This window comes from Rhinatrema bivittatum, chromosome 6, assembly GCF_901001135.1.
Source record: "Rhinatrema bivittatum chromosome 6, aRhiBiv1.1, whole genome shotgun sequence".
NCBI lineage: Eukaryota > Metazoa > Chordata > Amphibia > Gymnophiona > Rhinatrematidae > Rhinatrema > Rhinatrema bivittatum.
The window spans coordinates 181977202-181991645 of record NC_042620.1 but is presented as its reverse complement, the minus strand read 5'-3'; the positions used below and the strand labels follow the sequence as shown (position 1 = coordinate 181991645).

The window sequence follows — 14444 nt, the reverse complement described above, 5'->3', positions numbered from 1 at the left end:
ACACCTGGGTTTTGCCTCCGCACCAGCAGATGGAGACAGAGCAAGATTTGACGGGCTCTGCCACATATAGCAAGGTGCCACCCACAGCCTCTCAGTCTTACTCTGTCTCCAGCAGATGGTACAGGTGCAGAGTCCACAGCCTCTGGGATCCCTGTTTGGGAAGTTTTGGTAGTTTTTCAGTGTAGTTTTTAGTCAGGACCTGTTCCTTGTGTTTGTTTCTTTGGAGTTTGAGTTTTCTTTAAAGTTAAAAAAAAAAAAAAAAAAAAGACCAGTCCCTCGTCGAGAGAGCCACCCAGGGGGGTGGAAGGTTCTGAGGGACCATCCCCCCCTGGTCGAGGCCGCTGCTAAGGGTCGAGGACCCGGACCCTTCTGGTTAGCAGCGTTGGGGGTGATACCGGGGAGCCCGACTTACTCACCCCCGACTGGAGCAGGAGCCCAGTACCAGGGACAGCGAATGGCAAGTTTAAAAAAAAAAAAAAACGTTTGTGTTTTTGTTGCTGGTCTGTGCGTGCCGACTCTCCGCTACCTCGTTCAGGTTTTTGGGGTTTTTTTATTTTCTTAGTTTGGTTACCTTGCTCTCCTGGTGTTTGCCGGTGGAGTTGGGGAAGATGCCCCGGGGGTCTTCGTGCCATGCGTGGGGCTCGGCGCGCGCAGGTCTTTGTTCCGGCTGCGTGCAGGGTGGCGAGGGTTCCTCCGATCCCGGTCGGGGGGGGCCGATTCGGAGGCCGCATTCGCTGTCGCGCGCCGGACCGAGTGCTGAAGGTGTTGAAGATCCGTTCCTGCTGAGTGCGGGAACGACGGCCATTTTAAGCTCCTTCAGGGAAGCCACACGGTCAGCGCTGGGGGAGTGGACGCTGCCTCCCGCGCTATTTCCACAGCAGCTGCCGCCCTGGGGGGAGCTGCCTCTCCCTTGCAGGAGGATAGCCCGGGGGAGGCTTCCTCTTCTTCGGAATCTTCTTTTTCTTCAGTCTTTAAAGCCAAAACAGCGGGGAAGAAATTGACTCCTGGGGGACTGGGGCTGCAGCCAAAGTCCCAGAAGCGGCGGAAAAGGTCCCGGAGGGACTCGGACCCGCCAAAAGATAAAAGATCGTTGCGGTCCGCCCCACAGGAGATGGACACGGAGTCCACGTCTCAGGATGAGACAGATCCACAGGTAAGGCACCTGGGGGGGGCCGATGAGGCGGATGTGGAGGTGCCGGGCCAGCCAGGTGTCAGCAAAGGAGCTCCAGCGATGGAAGGGGATGACCCGAGAGTGGTACGTCTCTTTAAGAAGGATGAACTGGCACCGCTCATCCCAGCCATTCTTCAGGAGCTCGGAATAGAGGCTCCGCCGGCGGAGTCCCGTTCGGGAGCTAAAATGGATCCGGTCTTGTTGGGCCTCAGGGGTCCTACGGTGTCTTTTCCGTTCCACTTCTCGGCGATGGATCTTCTCTTCCGGGAATGGGACCCTCCGGATTTGGGCCTGAAGGTAAGCAAGGCCATGGACAAGCTATATCCTCTCCCAGAGGATGCCTTGGAGCTTCTCCGACTACCTAGGGTGGACTCAGTGCTGTCGGCCGTGAGGTCCACGATTCCAGTGACAGGGGCTACAGCCCTTAAGGACTTACAGGACGGGAAGCTGGAGCTTCAGCTTAAGAAGGTCTTTGCGGTATGTGCTCTGGGCGTCCGCGCGGCGATATGTAGTAATTTTGTGCTGCGGGCGGGCCTTCACTGGGCTCAGCAAGTCCAGGCCAATGCCGATCTCTCGGAAGAAGAAGCTGCTCAGGCGAATCGGCTGGAGGTGGTGATCGCTGTATGACCTTTTGCGCACGTCAGCCAGATCCATGGTCTCCGCGGTTTCCGCGTGCCGTCTCCTTTGGCTCCGGAATTGGGCTGCGGATGGTTCCTCCAAGGTCCACCTGGGCTCCCTTCCCTTCAAAGAAAAGCTGTTGTTTGGCAAGGAGTTGGATGATCTGATGCAATCACTCGGGGATAACAAGGCTTATAAACTTCCTGAGGACAGGCCTTGGCCGCCAGGCTCGTTTCCCAATAGGACTCTGTTTCGGGAGAACAGGAAGTCTTGCCCAGCGCAGTCTTTCGGGTCATCTTACCGTCCAGGCTCGTCCCGGTAGTCGTCTTGGCCTCAGTCCTTTCATGGCAGAAGATTCGGCAAACAAGGGGGCCCTCCATCGGGGACAGGGGCTAAGGCTTCGCAATGAGATTCATCCGGTCCATTCCTCTCTAGAGGTTTCTCACCCGGTGCCAAACGTGAGAGCCAGACTGGCTGTTCTTCGAGGAATGGACCAAAATAACGTCGGACCAGTGGGTCCTCACCGTGATAAGTCAAGGTTACGCTTTAGATTTTGTACAGACTCCTGCAGACAAGTTTCTCATCTCTCCCTGCGATTACCGAGAGAAGCGAGAGGTGGTGCAGGGCACTCTACAATGCCTGCAGGACTTGGGGGCAATAATTCCAGTTCCTCCCGAGCAACAGTGCAAAGGCCGATACTCCATTTACTTCATAGTCCCCAAAAAGGAGGGGACATTCAGACCGATATTAGACTTAAAGAGTGTCAACAGGTGTCTTCGGATACCGCGCTTCAAAATGGAGACGATTTGGTCGGTTATTGCCTCGGTGCAGCCAGGCGAGTTTCTGGTCTCTCTGGATCTCACAGAAGCATATCTCCATATCAGCATCCAGCCGTTTTACCAGAGGTTCCTCAGGTTCTATATTCTGGGCAGCTATTATCAGTTCCGGGCTCTCCCTTTCGACCTCGCCACCGCTCCCCGCACGTTCACCAAGGTGATGGTGGTGGTGGTGTTGGCGACTCAGCTCCGGAAAGAGGGTTTCCTGGTACATCCCTACTTGGACGATTGGCTGATTCGGGCGAAGTCCAATTTGCAGTGTCAGGCAGTGGTCAGCCAGGTTCTTCAGCTCTTGCGATCTCTCGGATGGGTGGTCAACCTTGCCAAGAGTTGTTTGACTCCTACTCAGTTCTTGGAGTTTCTGGGAGCTCTCTTCGACACAAGGCAGGGCAAGGTATTCCTCACCAAGGAACGAGTGCTCAAGCTACAGAATCAGGTGAGGCACCTATTGTCCCTACAGATGCCTCAGGTAAGGGATTATCTGAAGGTCTTGGGTTCCATGGCGTCCATGCTAGCTTTGGTTCCCTGGGCTTTCGCTCATCTGCGTCCTTTACAATCGCATTGCTGTCCCGTTGGAACTGCTCTGATACAGGATTCCATCTACCGCTTCCACTTACGGACCATGTGAAAGACATTCTCCACTGGTGGATGGTATTGGATCATCTGACGTGTGGAGTGTCCCTGATCATGCCCAACTGGGCGGTGGTCACCACGGATGTCAGCCTCTCCAGCTGGGGAGCGGTCTGTCTGGGACGGTCTGTGCAGGGACACTGGTCCAGGGCACAATCTCAGTGGTCTATCAACTGCCTGGAGACAAGGGCGGTGGCTCTGGCCCTGCAAGCCTTCCTTCCGATTCTTCGGGGAAAGGCGGTCAGAGTCTTGACAGACAATGCAACTACAGTAGCATACATCAATCGCCAAGGAGGGACACGGAGTCTGCTAGTTGCGACGGAGGCGCAACAATTGAAGAGCTGGGCTGAGCAGAATCTCAGCAACATTGCAGCATCTCACATCGCTGGGGTAGACAACGTTCAGGCAGACTTCCTCAGTCGACACCATCTAGATCCCGGAGAATGGGAACTAGCCGACAAGGCGTTTCATCTCATCTGCGAGCAGTGGGGCACGCCACACATGGACCTGATGGCCACCTTCCAGAATGCAAAGGCCCCACGGTTCTACAGCTGGCGCAGGGAGAGAGGGGCCGAAGGGGGTCGATGCGCTAGTTCTTCCCTGGCCCACAAACGTGTTGCTGTACGTGTTCCCTCCCTGGCCCCTGATAGGCAAGGTGCTTCGCATAGAACTTCATCCGACGGACGTGATTTTGGTGGTGCCGGAGTGGCCGAGGCATCCGTGGTTCGCGGACTTACTCAAACATAGAAACATAGAAATGACGGCAGAAGAAGACCAAACGGCCCATCCAGTCTGCCCAGCAAGCTTCACACATTTTTTTCTCTCATACTCATCTGTTTCTCTTAGCTCTTGGTTCTATTTCCCTTCCACCCCCACCATTAATGTAGAAAGCAGTGATGGAGCTGCATCCAAGTGAAATATCTAGCTTGATTAGTTAGGGTAGTAGGGGTAGTAACCGCCGCAATAAGCAAGCTACACCCATGCTTATTTGTTTTACCCAGACTATGTTATACAGCCCTTATTGGTTGTTTTTCTTCTCCCCTGCCGTTGAAGCAGGGAGCTATGCTGGATATGCTTGAAGTATCAGTTTATTCTTCTCCCATGCTGTTGAAGCAGAGAGCCATGCTGGATATGCATCGAAAGTGAAGTATCAGGCACATTTGGTTTGGGGTAGTAACCGCCGTAACAAGCCAGCTACTCCCCGCTTTGTGAGTGTGAACCCTTTTTTCTTCTCCCCTGCCGTTGAAGCAGAGAGCTCTGCTGGATGTGTGTAGTATCAGTTTTTCTTCTCCCCTGCCGTTGAAGCAGAGAACTATGCTGTATATGCATAGAAATTGAAGTATCAGGCTTATTTGGTTTGGGGTAGTAACCGCCGTAACAAGCCAGCTACTCCCGTCTTTGTGAGTGCAAATCCTTTATTCCACATTTCCTCTTGCTGTTGAAGCTAGAACGATGTTGGAGTCACAGTAAGCATGTGTACGTTTATTGAATAAGGGTATTGTCTCCAGGCAGTAGCCATCATTCTGGCGAGTCATCCACTCTTCATTGGCGGCCTCTTGACTTTATGGATCCACAGTGTTTATCCCACGCCCCTTTGAAGTCCTTCACAGTTCTGGTCTTCACCACATCCTCTGGAAGGGCATTCCAGGCATCCACCACCCTCTCCGTGAAGAAATACTTCCTGACATTGGTTCTGAATCTTCCTCCCTGGAGCTTCAAATCGTGACCCCTGGTTCTGCTGATTTTTTTCCTATGGAAAAGGTTTGTCGTTGTCTTTGGATCATTAAAACCTTTCAAGTATCTGAAAGTCTGTATCATATCGCCTCTGCTCCTCCTTTCCTCCAGGGTGTACATATTTAGATTCTTCAATCTTTCCTCGTACGTCATCCGATGAAGATCCTCCACCTTCCTGGTCGCCCTTCTCTGTACCGCTTCCATCTTGTCTTTGTCTTTTTGTAGATACGGTCTCCAGAACTGAACACAGTACTCCAGGTGAGGCCTCACCAAGGACCTGTACAAGAGAATAATCACTTCCCTTTTCTTACTCGATATTCCTCTCTCTATGCAGCCCAGCATTCTTCTGGCTTTTGCTATAGCCTTGTCGTATTGTTTCGCAGACTTCATATCATTAGACACTATCACCCCAAGGTCCCTCTCCTGCTCCGTGCACATCAGCCTTTCCCCCCCCATCGAATACAGTTCATTCGGATTTCCACTCCCCATATGCATGACTTTGCACTTCTTGGCATTGAATCTCAGCTGCCATATCTTCGACCACTCTTCCAGTTTCCTTAGATCCCGTCTCATTCTCTCCACTCCTTCCGGCGTGTCCACTCTGTTGCAGATCTTAGTGTCATCCGCGAAAAGACAAACCTTGCCTTCTATCCCGTCCGCAATGTCGCTCACAAAGATATTGAACAGGACCGGTCCCAACACCGATCCTTGCGGTACACCACGTAAAACCGCTCTCTCTTCAGAGAAGGTTCCATTTACCATCACACATTGTCTTCTGTCCGTCAACCAATTTGCAATCCAGGTCACCACCTCGGCACTCACTCCTAAGCTTCTCGTTTTATTCACCAGTCTCCTGTGCGGAACCGTGTCAAAAGCTTTGCTGAAATCCAAGTATATGATATCGAGCGCTCTTCCTCGATCCAATTCCTTGGTTACCCAGTCAAAAAAGTCAATCAGATTTGTCTGACAGGATCTTCCCCTGGTGAATCCATGTTGCCTCTGGTCCATCAATTCTCCGGACTGTAGATAGTTCACTATTCTCTCTTTCAGCAGTGACTCCATTACTTTTCCCACCACCGAAGTGAGGCTGACCGGTCTGTAGTTGCCAGCCTCCTCCCTGTTCCCACTCTTGTGAAGCGGGACCACCACCGCTCTTCTCCAATCACTCGGCACCACTCCCGTTTCTAGGGATCTATTGAACAGGTCACACAGCGGAGCTGCCAGAACATCTCTGAGCTCCCTCAATATCCTTGGATGAATCCCATCAGGCCCCATGGCTTTGTCCACTTTCAGGTTCTTTAGCTCTTCCCACACATTTTCTACTGTAAAAGGATTTTCATCTATTCCACTTCCCTCCAGTTTTTTGTTGTGTAGAGATGGTCCTTCTCCAGGGTCTTCTTTAGTGAACACAGAGCTGAAGTATTCATTTAATATTTCTGCCATTTCTTCGTCTCCCTCCACACATTGATCATTACCACCTTTCAATTTCACTATACCACTTTGGACCTTTCTCTTTTCGCTGATGTATCTGAAAAATGTTTTGTCACCATTTTTTATCTCCTTGGCAATCCTCTCTTCCGCTTGACCTTTTGCCAACTTGATTAATTTCTTTGTCTCCCTCAGTTGATACAAATATTCTTCTTTGTGTTCCTCCCTTTGGGATCTTTTATATGTCTTGAATGCTGTTCTTTTAGCTTTAATTTTGTCAGCCACCTCCTTTGAGAACCAGATAGGTTTCAATTTTCTTTTGCTTTTCTTTACATTTCTAACATATAGAGCAGTTGCCTTGGTGATTGCTCCTTTTAGATTGGTCCACTGCTGATCCACATCTCTCTCGTTCTCCCATCCTTTAAGTTCTTCCTCCAGGTACTTCCCCATTTCCTCAAAGTCTGTGTTTTTGAACTGTAAAACTCGGGTCTTTGTGGTTCTTTTCCCTATTCCTTTAGTGATATTAAACCATACCGTTTGATGATCACTGCTGCTGAGGTGGGCGCCCACCTGGACATCTGAGACATTATCTGCATTAGTGAGCACTAAGTCGAGTATAGCTCCTTCTCTGGTGGGTTCCAACACCATTTGTTTGAACAAAGATACTTGCATGGCATCCACTATCGCTCTGCTATTTTTAGTTTCTGCAGATGGGATTTTCCAGTCTACATCTGGCATATTAAAGTCACCCACGATCACCACTTCTCCCTTCTTACCTATCTTATGGATGTCTTCAACCAGGTCTCTGTCCAGCTCTTCCTTTTGGTTTGGAGGCCTGTAAACCACTCCAATATAAATGGACGCTCCGTCATCGTTTTTTAGGTCGAGCCATAGAGCTTCTTTCTTACCCCAACTTCCTTGTAGCTCAGATGCTTGGATGTTGTTTCTGACATAAAGAGCCACACCTCCCCCTTTTCTATCCTCTCTGTCCTTCCTTAACAAGTTATAGCCTGGTATTGTTGTATCCCAATCATGAGATTCTGTGAACCATGTCTCTGTGATAGCAACAATGTCCAATTCTGCCTCAGCCATTAGGGCCTGCAGATCTGGGATTTTATTTTCCAAACTATGAGCATTTGTGGTCATAGCCTTCCAGGTACTCTCTTTAAGGTTATTGCTTTTCCTGGACTCATAAGATATTAGTTGAGATTTGCTATTCACTTCACTCTCTCTTTTTGTAGTTTTTTCTCTCATTTCTGGTATCACTTCAATGTTTTTCTCAAGAACTTCTTCAGTTTTTAATATAGAGATGGCTTGTTGTTCTTTTTGCATTTGGTACATTGTGTGTCTCCTCATCACAGGTCTAATTCTACCTGAGCCCACTGTATTCCTGGATTTTAAAGAACTTCATGACCTGTTTGAGTGGGGGGGTGTACCTGTTGGCTTCCCATCTGTCAAGAATGGGTGACTGTGGGTCCTACCTGAGCCTAATGAATCTCCTTTTCTTGACTCCTGGTTTTTTTGTGATATTGGGGAATTATGTTCTGAGTAATGCAATGTGGGTGTATTACTTTTAATTGAAGCTAATTGATCTTTAATCTCAGTCAGCTCCTTTTTCAAGGAAGAGAGTTGTGCACAAATTGGGCAAGCTCTAAGTGTCCAGATGCTTTCCCTCAGAATAAAGGCTCCACAGCAGTTACATTGGATAGTCCTCATCATGGTAATTTGTGAATTGTATTTTCTTGACTTTTACCAATGCACTAATTTATCTCGCCGCCAATGGTACGTTAGGCAGTCTTTATTAGAAAACAAGCCCCAGGGGTGGGTGGGTAGAGGGGAAGGGTGGAAGGGAGTCAAACAGTTAAGCCTGGGACAAGCTGGGTAAAGCAGGGCACTTCTGGACGGCTCTCTTTGCTTTTAGGTCAATTGTTTTAAAAAACAGTCTTTATGCCCCAATTTTTAGTTTGAACAGCTTATTTGTGCCAGCTAATTCCAAAACAGAGAGACTTAAACAGTTTACAAGCTGGAGAGCGATTTGGTTTGGGGGGGTGGGGTTTTTTGTTTTTTTTTCAACTTATGCAGCAGACAGCAAAATTAACTTACTAGAATAATATCTTACTATCAAGAACTGAAACACACACTATAAATAAAATTAAAACACAGACAGGAATTAAGAACAGAAGCTTTCTACACAACTTCTAAGCAACAGCAGAAATACTTAGCTCAATGCAATATACACTGCCTCCAAGAGAACACACTCTAGCGTGTGCACAGGACCACAATCAACTTAGCAGTCGAGACACCTCTTCGATTTCGGGAGTCCGCGGCTCTTCTTCATCAAGGCCCTGTCTGTTTGGAGGAGGCGGATCACTTCTGTTTCGCGGCATGGCTTTTGAAAGGCAATGCTTAAAGGAGAAAGGTTATTCCGATGCGGTGGTAGCTACATTATTGAGGTCACGGAAACAATCTACGTCCTTAGCCTACGCTCGGGTGTGGGCAGTGTTTGAAGACTGGTGTAGGGGTCGTGTAGTGGATCCCACGCAAGCTTCGGTTTCCGACACTCTCGCTTTTCTTCAGGCAGGTCTTTCTAAAGGTCTCTCTTGTAGTTCCCTTCAGGTTCAGGTGGTGGCTCTAGGTTGTCTCAGGGGTAAGGTTCACGGAGTGTCTTTGGCATTTCACCCCGATGTGGCACGTTTTCTTCGAGGGGCTAAGCATCTACATCCTCCGTTTCGCCATCCTTGCCCATCCTGGAACCTTAATTGGGTGCTTTCGGCCTTATGTGCACCGCCTTTTGAGCCTATCAAGCGGGCGACTCTGAAGGATCTTACGCTGAAAGTGGTGTTTCTAATTGCGATTGCTTCGGCTAGGCAAGTGTCTGAATTGCAGGCTCTATCATTTAGGGAGCTGTTCTTGCGGATCTCGGATTCGGGGGTATCTTTGAGGACTGTTCCTTCCTTTCTGCCAAAGGTGGTGTCTTCTTTCCACTTGAATCAGTCGATTGAGCTTCCTTCATTTCCCGAGGTGGCGCGGGACTTACGGAAACTGGATGTTCGCAGGGTGTTGCTGCGATATCTCGAGGTTATGAATCCCTTCCGTGTGTCTGACCATCTCTTTGTGTTGTGGAATGGTCCAAAGAGAGGAGGTGGGGCCTCGAAAACTACGATACCTCCAATGGCTCAAGGAGGCCATTGGGTCTGCATACTTGCTACGTGGGAAACCTGTTCCCGTGGGCCTTTGGGCTCATTCTACACGGTTTCAGGCCGCTTCTTGGGCGGAATCTTATCTAGTGTCGCCTCAGGAAATTTGCAGGGCGGCTACTTGGAAGTCGTTGCATACTTTTGCAAGGCATTACCGTCTGGATGTCCAAGCCTCAACTTCGGTTGGATTTGGTGAGGGAGTGCTCCGAGCGGGACTCTCTGGTTCCCAGCCTCGGTAAGTTGGCTCTGGTACATCCCAGGTGTCTGGACTGATCCGGGTACGTACAGGGAAAGGAAAATTAGTTTCTTACCTGATAATTTTCGTTCCTGTAGTACCACGGATCAGTCCAGGGACCCGCCCATGTCTGTGTGTATTCTGAAGTAACGGAGAGTCCGCTCGTATTTCATTTACCTAGATATTCGTTATCTTATCGTTCATTCCTTTGGTTCTGCGAGTTCTGTTCCATTGGGGGTTTGAAATTGGCCTTTTTAGGCGAAACATAGGTAGTTTGGTTGTTGGTTCCACTCTGCTTTGACATTACGTAAGACGGAGAGGCTGTGGGTGGCACCCTGCTATATGTGGCAGAGCCCGTCAAATCTTGCTCTCTCTCCATCTGCTGGTGCGGAGGCAAAACCCAGGTGTCTGGACTGATCCGTGGTACTACAGGAATGAAAATTATCAGGTAAGAAACTAATTTTCCTTTCCTCAAGGACTAGAGTGATAACAAATCACATGGAATTTATATATTTTTTCAATATTTATTCACATATCTTTCTATAATTCATAGCAAACATGGAATTAGAGAAATTTCTGGTTTCCTCTTGTGTCCAGGTTATACAGTGCCAAAATCTAGGTGTATGTATTTTTTTTTTTTTATTATACACGTTCTGAAATGAGAGAGAGACTAAAAATGTTAGTGGAACATAGTACAACTTCTGTAGGCAAAGGAAGCTTTTATGTTTTTGTTATTAGTCCTCTTAGACCTAGAACATATGTTTGGTGCAAGATGGCTGATACCGAGTAGCTGCCTGATGCTGGAGCTCCATTTACGTTTGCCATTTGAATTAACTTATTTACCAACATGGTGGAATGAAAGGGTAGAATAAGACTTATTATCCCAGGACAAGCAGGATGCTAGTCCTCACATGGGTGACGTCATTGATGGAGCCCTATTGCGGAAAACTTTCTGTCAAAGTTTCTAGAAACTTTTGACTGGCTCTCTGAGCCCACTGAGCATGCCCAGCATGCCATGATATTCTCTGCCATAGGGGTCTCCCTTCAGTCTTCATTTTTCCACGCTGCTGTTGGCATCGCGGAGCCAGGAGCCTGTGTGAGTTTTCTCACATACTGTCTGACTAAAAATCAGATTTAAAAACAATTATTTCTCTCCCATATCGGGGTCTCCCGTGTTACCACCGGCCGGTGAGTACTTTTTCTCTCATTTTTACTCTCTTGAGTGAAAATATCTTTTCTTCTCATTTTCATCGATGGCTGTTGACGAAAATATGGACACAGGATTTAAAAAATGTCCCAATTGTAATAGGACTATGTCCATTACAGATCCTCACCTCGAGTGTGTCCTTTGCTTAGGTCAAACACACAACGTAACAGCCTGTCCCAAGTGTGCTGAAATGACCGCGAAGGGTTGAAAGGCCCACCAAGAAAAGATGGAACATTTATTCCATCTGCAACTTTTGCCTTCCTCATCGACGTCTACTCAATCGTCTCCGACCGGAGTCTCGAAACGTTTAATCCTCAAAAAGCGTCGTCCGGAAGGCTCGTGGATCATTCATTGCCGATCCCATCCATGGCATCGACGAGGTCAGCAGCGCAACATCGACCAAAGCATCGCCATCTGCACCGACACCCATTGATCCCGGAGGCGCTTCTCTCCCCAGACAAATCGACCGCAAAACGGCCTCGACTCCAAGAAACACCGAGGCCTTCACCTCCTCTTGATGCACCGATCATCGAACCTCCACAGGACCCTGTGGAAGGACCAACTACACCTCCACCGCCACCACGTCTAGCTGCTCTGCCTGCACCAGCTATCACGGAGGAATTGACAGATCTTATCCGTCAAGCGGTGCTCCAAGCATTAAAGGACCAGCAACCATCAATGCCCTCACCAACGTCGATGCCGGTGCCATCACAGATGCGGCCGCCGATGCCGGTACCAATACCGAAGTCTGCACCAATGCCGATGCCTCTACCATCGCCGATGCCCGGCCCAATACCGGAACCAATTCCGTCGATGCCAACGCCACCTGGGGCCCCAGGACAGCCAGAATTAGCATTGTTTCAGCTTCTGATGAACAGATTCGACACAATCGTCAGTGCTCTACCATCGATTCCAGCCAAGCCACAGGAAGACGTCCCTGTACGGATACCACTAGATGATCCACAGCCAGGTCCTTCAGGGCTTTCTCGACCACCAAGGTCTTCTCCCACGTCTCCACGTCAAGAAGACCCTTACGATTCCTGGGAAGACATACGGATACTTCTTCTGAGGGGTTTATGTTTGATCCTTCTCCTCCGGAAGAAAGGAAGAAATCTCCACCGGAAGATTTATCCTTTACAAATTTTGTTAAGGATATGGCAGACACCATACCATTTACTTTGGTATCAGAAGACAACACAAGACAACAAACATTGGAAGTCCTACAGTTCGTGGACCCTCCAAAAGAAGTCTTGGCCATCCCTGTCCACGAAGTTCTGCTAGACTTACAGCACAGACTCTGGGAGCATCCATGCTCAGTACCATCCATAAATAAGAGAGTGGACACCACTTATTTGGTGCAATCTGTCCCCGGATACCAAAAATCGCAACTGCCACATCAATCAGTTGTTGTGGAGTCTGCACAAAAGAAATCTAAGCGACTAAGACCTCATTCCTCCACTCTTCCTGGGAAGGATCACAGATTCCTGGACTCCTTGAGCAGGAAAATCTATCAAGGAGCCATGCTCAATGCAAGGATTGCGTCATATCAGCTATATATGACGCAATACCAGAGGAACCTGTGGAAATAGATGCAAGATCTCTCAAATTCATTACCACAGCAGTATCAAGAGGCAGCTCAAGCCATAATACTCAAAGGGCTTGAAGCTGGTAAGCACGAAGTCTGAGCCGCTTACAATAATTTTGAAACTGCTTCCAGAGTAGTGGCCTCAGGAATAAGTGCACATCGCTGGGCATGGTTGAAAGCCTCGGACCTCAGGCCTGAGGTCCAGGAAAAACTGATTGATTTGCCATGCGTAGGGGACAACCTTTTTGGCTCAAAGGTGCAGGATGCTGTGGCCCAGTCGAAAGAAAATACAGAAACCTTTGGTCAACTGTCGTCAGTTCCACAGGACTCTGCTGCATCTTCATCTCGCCACTCTCCTAGGAAGGAATCTCGAAGGCTTTTCTACAGGCAGAAGCATTATTACCCTTCAGCATCAAGAGGCAGATCTTCTCGTCCACAGCAAAGATCTCAGCCCAGGCAACCTAAAGCTGCTAGGCCCCAACCTCCACCGCAGACTGGACCGGCTGCAGGCTTTTGAGGCCATCACCAGAGACAATAGCCATCTCCACAACCCAACAGCGGACCTGCCAGTAGGAGGCCAAGTTTCCTCCTTTTACAACCATTGGCTATAGAATAACAACAGACTAATGGGTACTCTCAATAATATCTCGAGGTTACCAACTCAATTTTGTCTCAATTCCAAGAGATTCTCCTCCAAGACCTCTTCCACTAAGCGAAAATCACATAATTCAACTACAAGCAGAATTATCCACTCTTCTGAGAGCCAGAGCCGTAGAGCCGGTGCCCCGGACTCAGCAGGGCAGAGGATTCTACTCCCATTATTTCCTCATTCCAAAGAAAACCGGAGGCCTACGTCCCATCCTAGACCTCAGAAATCTAAACAAAATTCCGAAGAAAGAAAAGTTCAGGATGGTTTCTCTAGGCACCATGCTTCCACTTCTTCAAACAGGAGATTGGCTTTGTTCTCTGGATCTACAAGATGCGTATGCTCACATTCCAATATTCCCTCCTCATCGCAAGTATCTGCGCTTCCTGGTGGGTCACCAACATTTCCAGTACAGAGTACTACCATTCGGACTTGCCTCAGCTCCCAGAGTATTCACAAAATGCCTGGCAGTAATAGCAGCACACATACACAAGGAAAGTGTCCACGTCTTCCCTTATCTGGACAACTGGCTCATCAGAAGTCAATCTCAACAAGGAGCTCTGGCTTCCCTCAGTCGAACAATTGCTCTACTTCACTTCATGGGCTTTCTCATCAATTATCAAAAGTCCCATCTCACTCCATCTCACCTGCTTCAATTCATAGGAGCAGAATTGAACACCATCCTCTCAAAAGCCTTTCTACCCGAGGATCGAGCAGTAACACTTTCCCTATTGGCAAACGCGCTACACTCAAAGAAACAAGCAACAGCTCATCAGTTTCTAACCTTACTAGGCCACATGGCCTCCACAGTTCGTGTCACTCCTATGGCAAGACAAGCCATGAGAATAACCCAATGGACTTTAAGATCACAATGGATCCAAGCCATTCAACCACTGTCCTCTCCAATTCAAATAACCCGCCAGCTACGTTCATTTCTACTCTGGTGAATGAACAAGGACAACTTACGCAAGGGCCTGCCCTTCCAACAACCAGTCCCACAGATAACTTTAACTACAGATGCATCCACCTTAGGTTGAGGAGCTCACATAGACAATCTCCAAACCCAAGGTACTTGGACAAAACTCGAAACAACATTTCAAATCAATTTCTTGGAACTTCGAGCTATATGTTATACTCTGCACGCGTTCAAGGACTGC

The 14444-nt window shown here is 48.6% G+C and overlaps 1 protein-coding gene across 4 annotated transcripts in view; it reads left to right on the top strand.

Moving 5' to 3' along the window:
• The window catches only part of TRAK2 (trafficking kinesin protein 2), a 248713-nt gene that overhangs the window by 174991 nt on the left and 59278 nt on the right, over nt 1–14444 (top strand). The gene's annotated exons all lie outside the window — the stretch shown is intronic.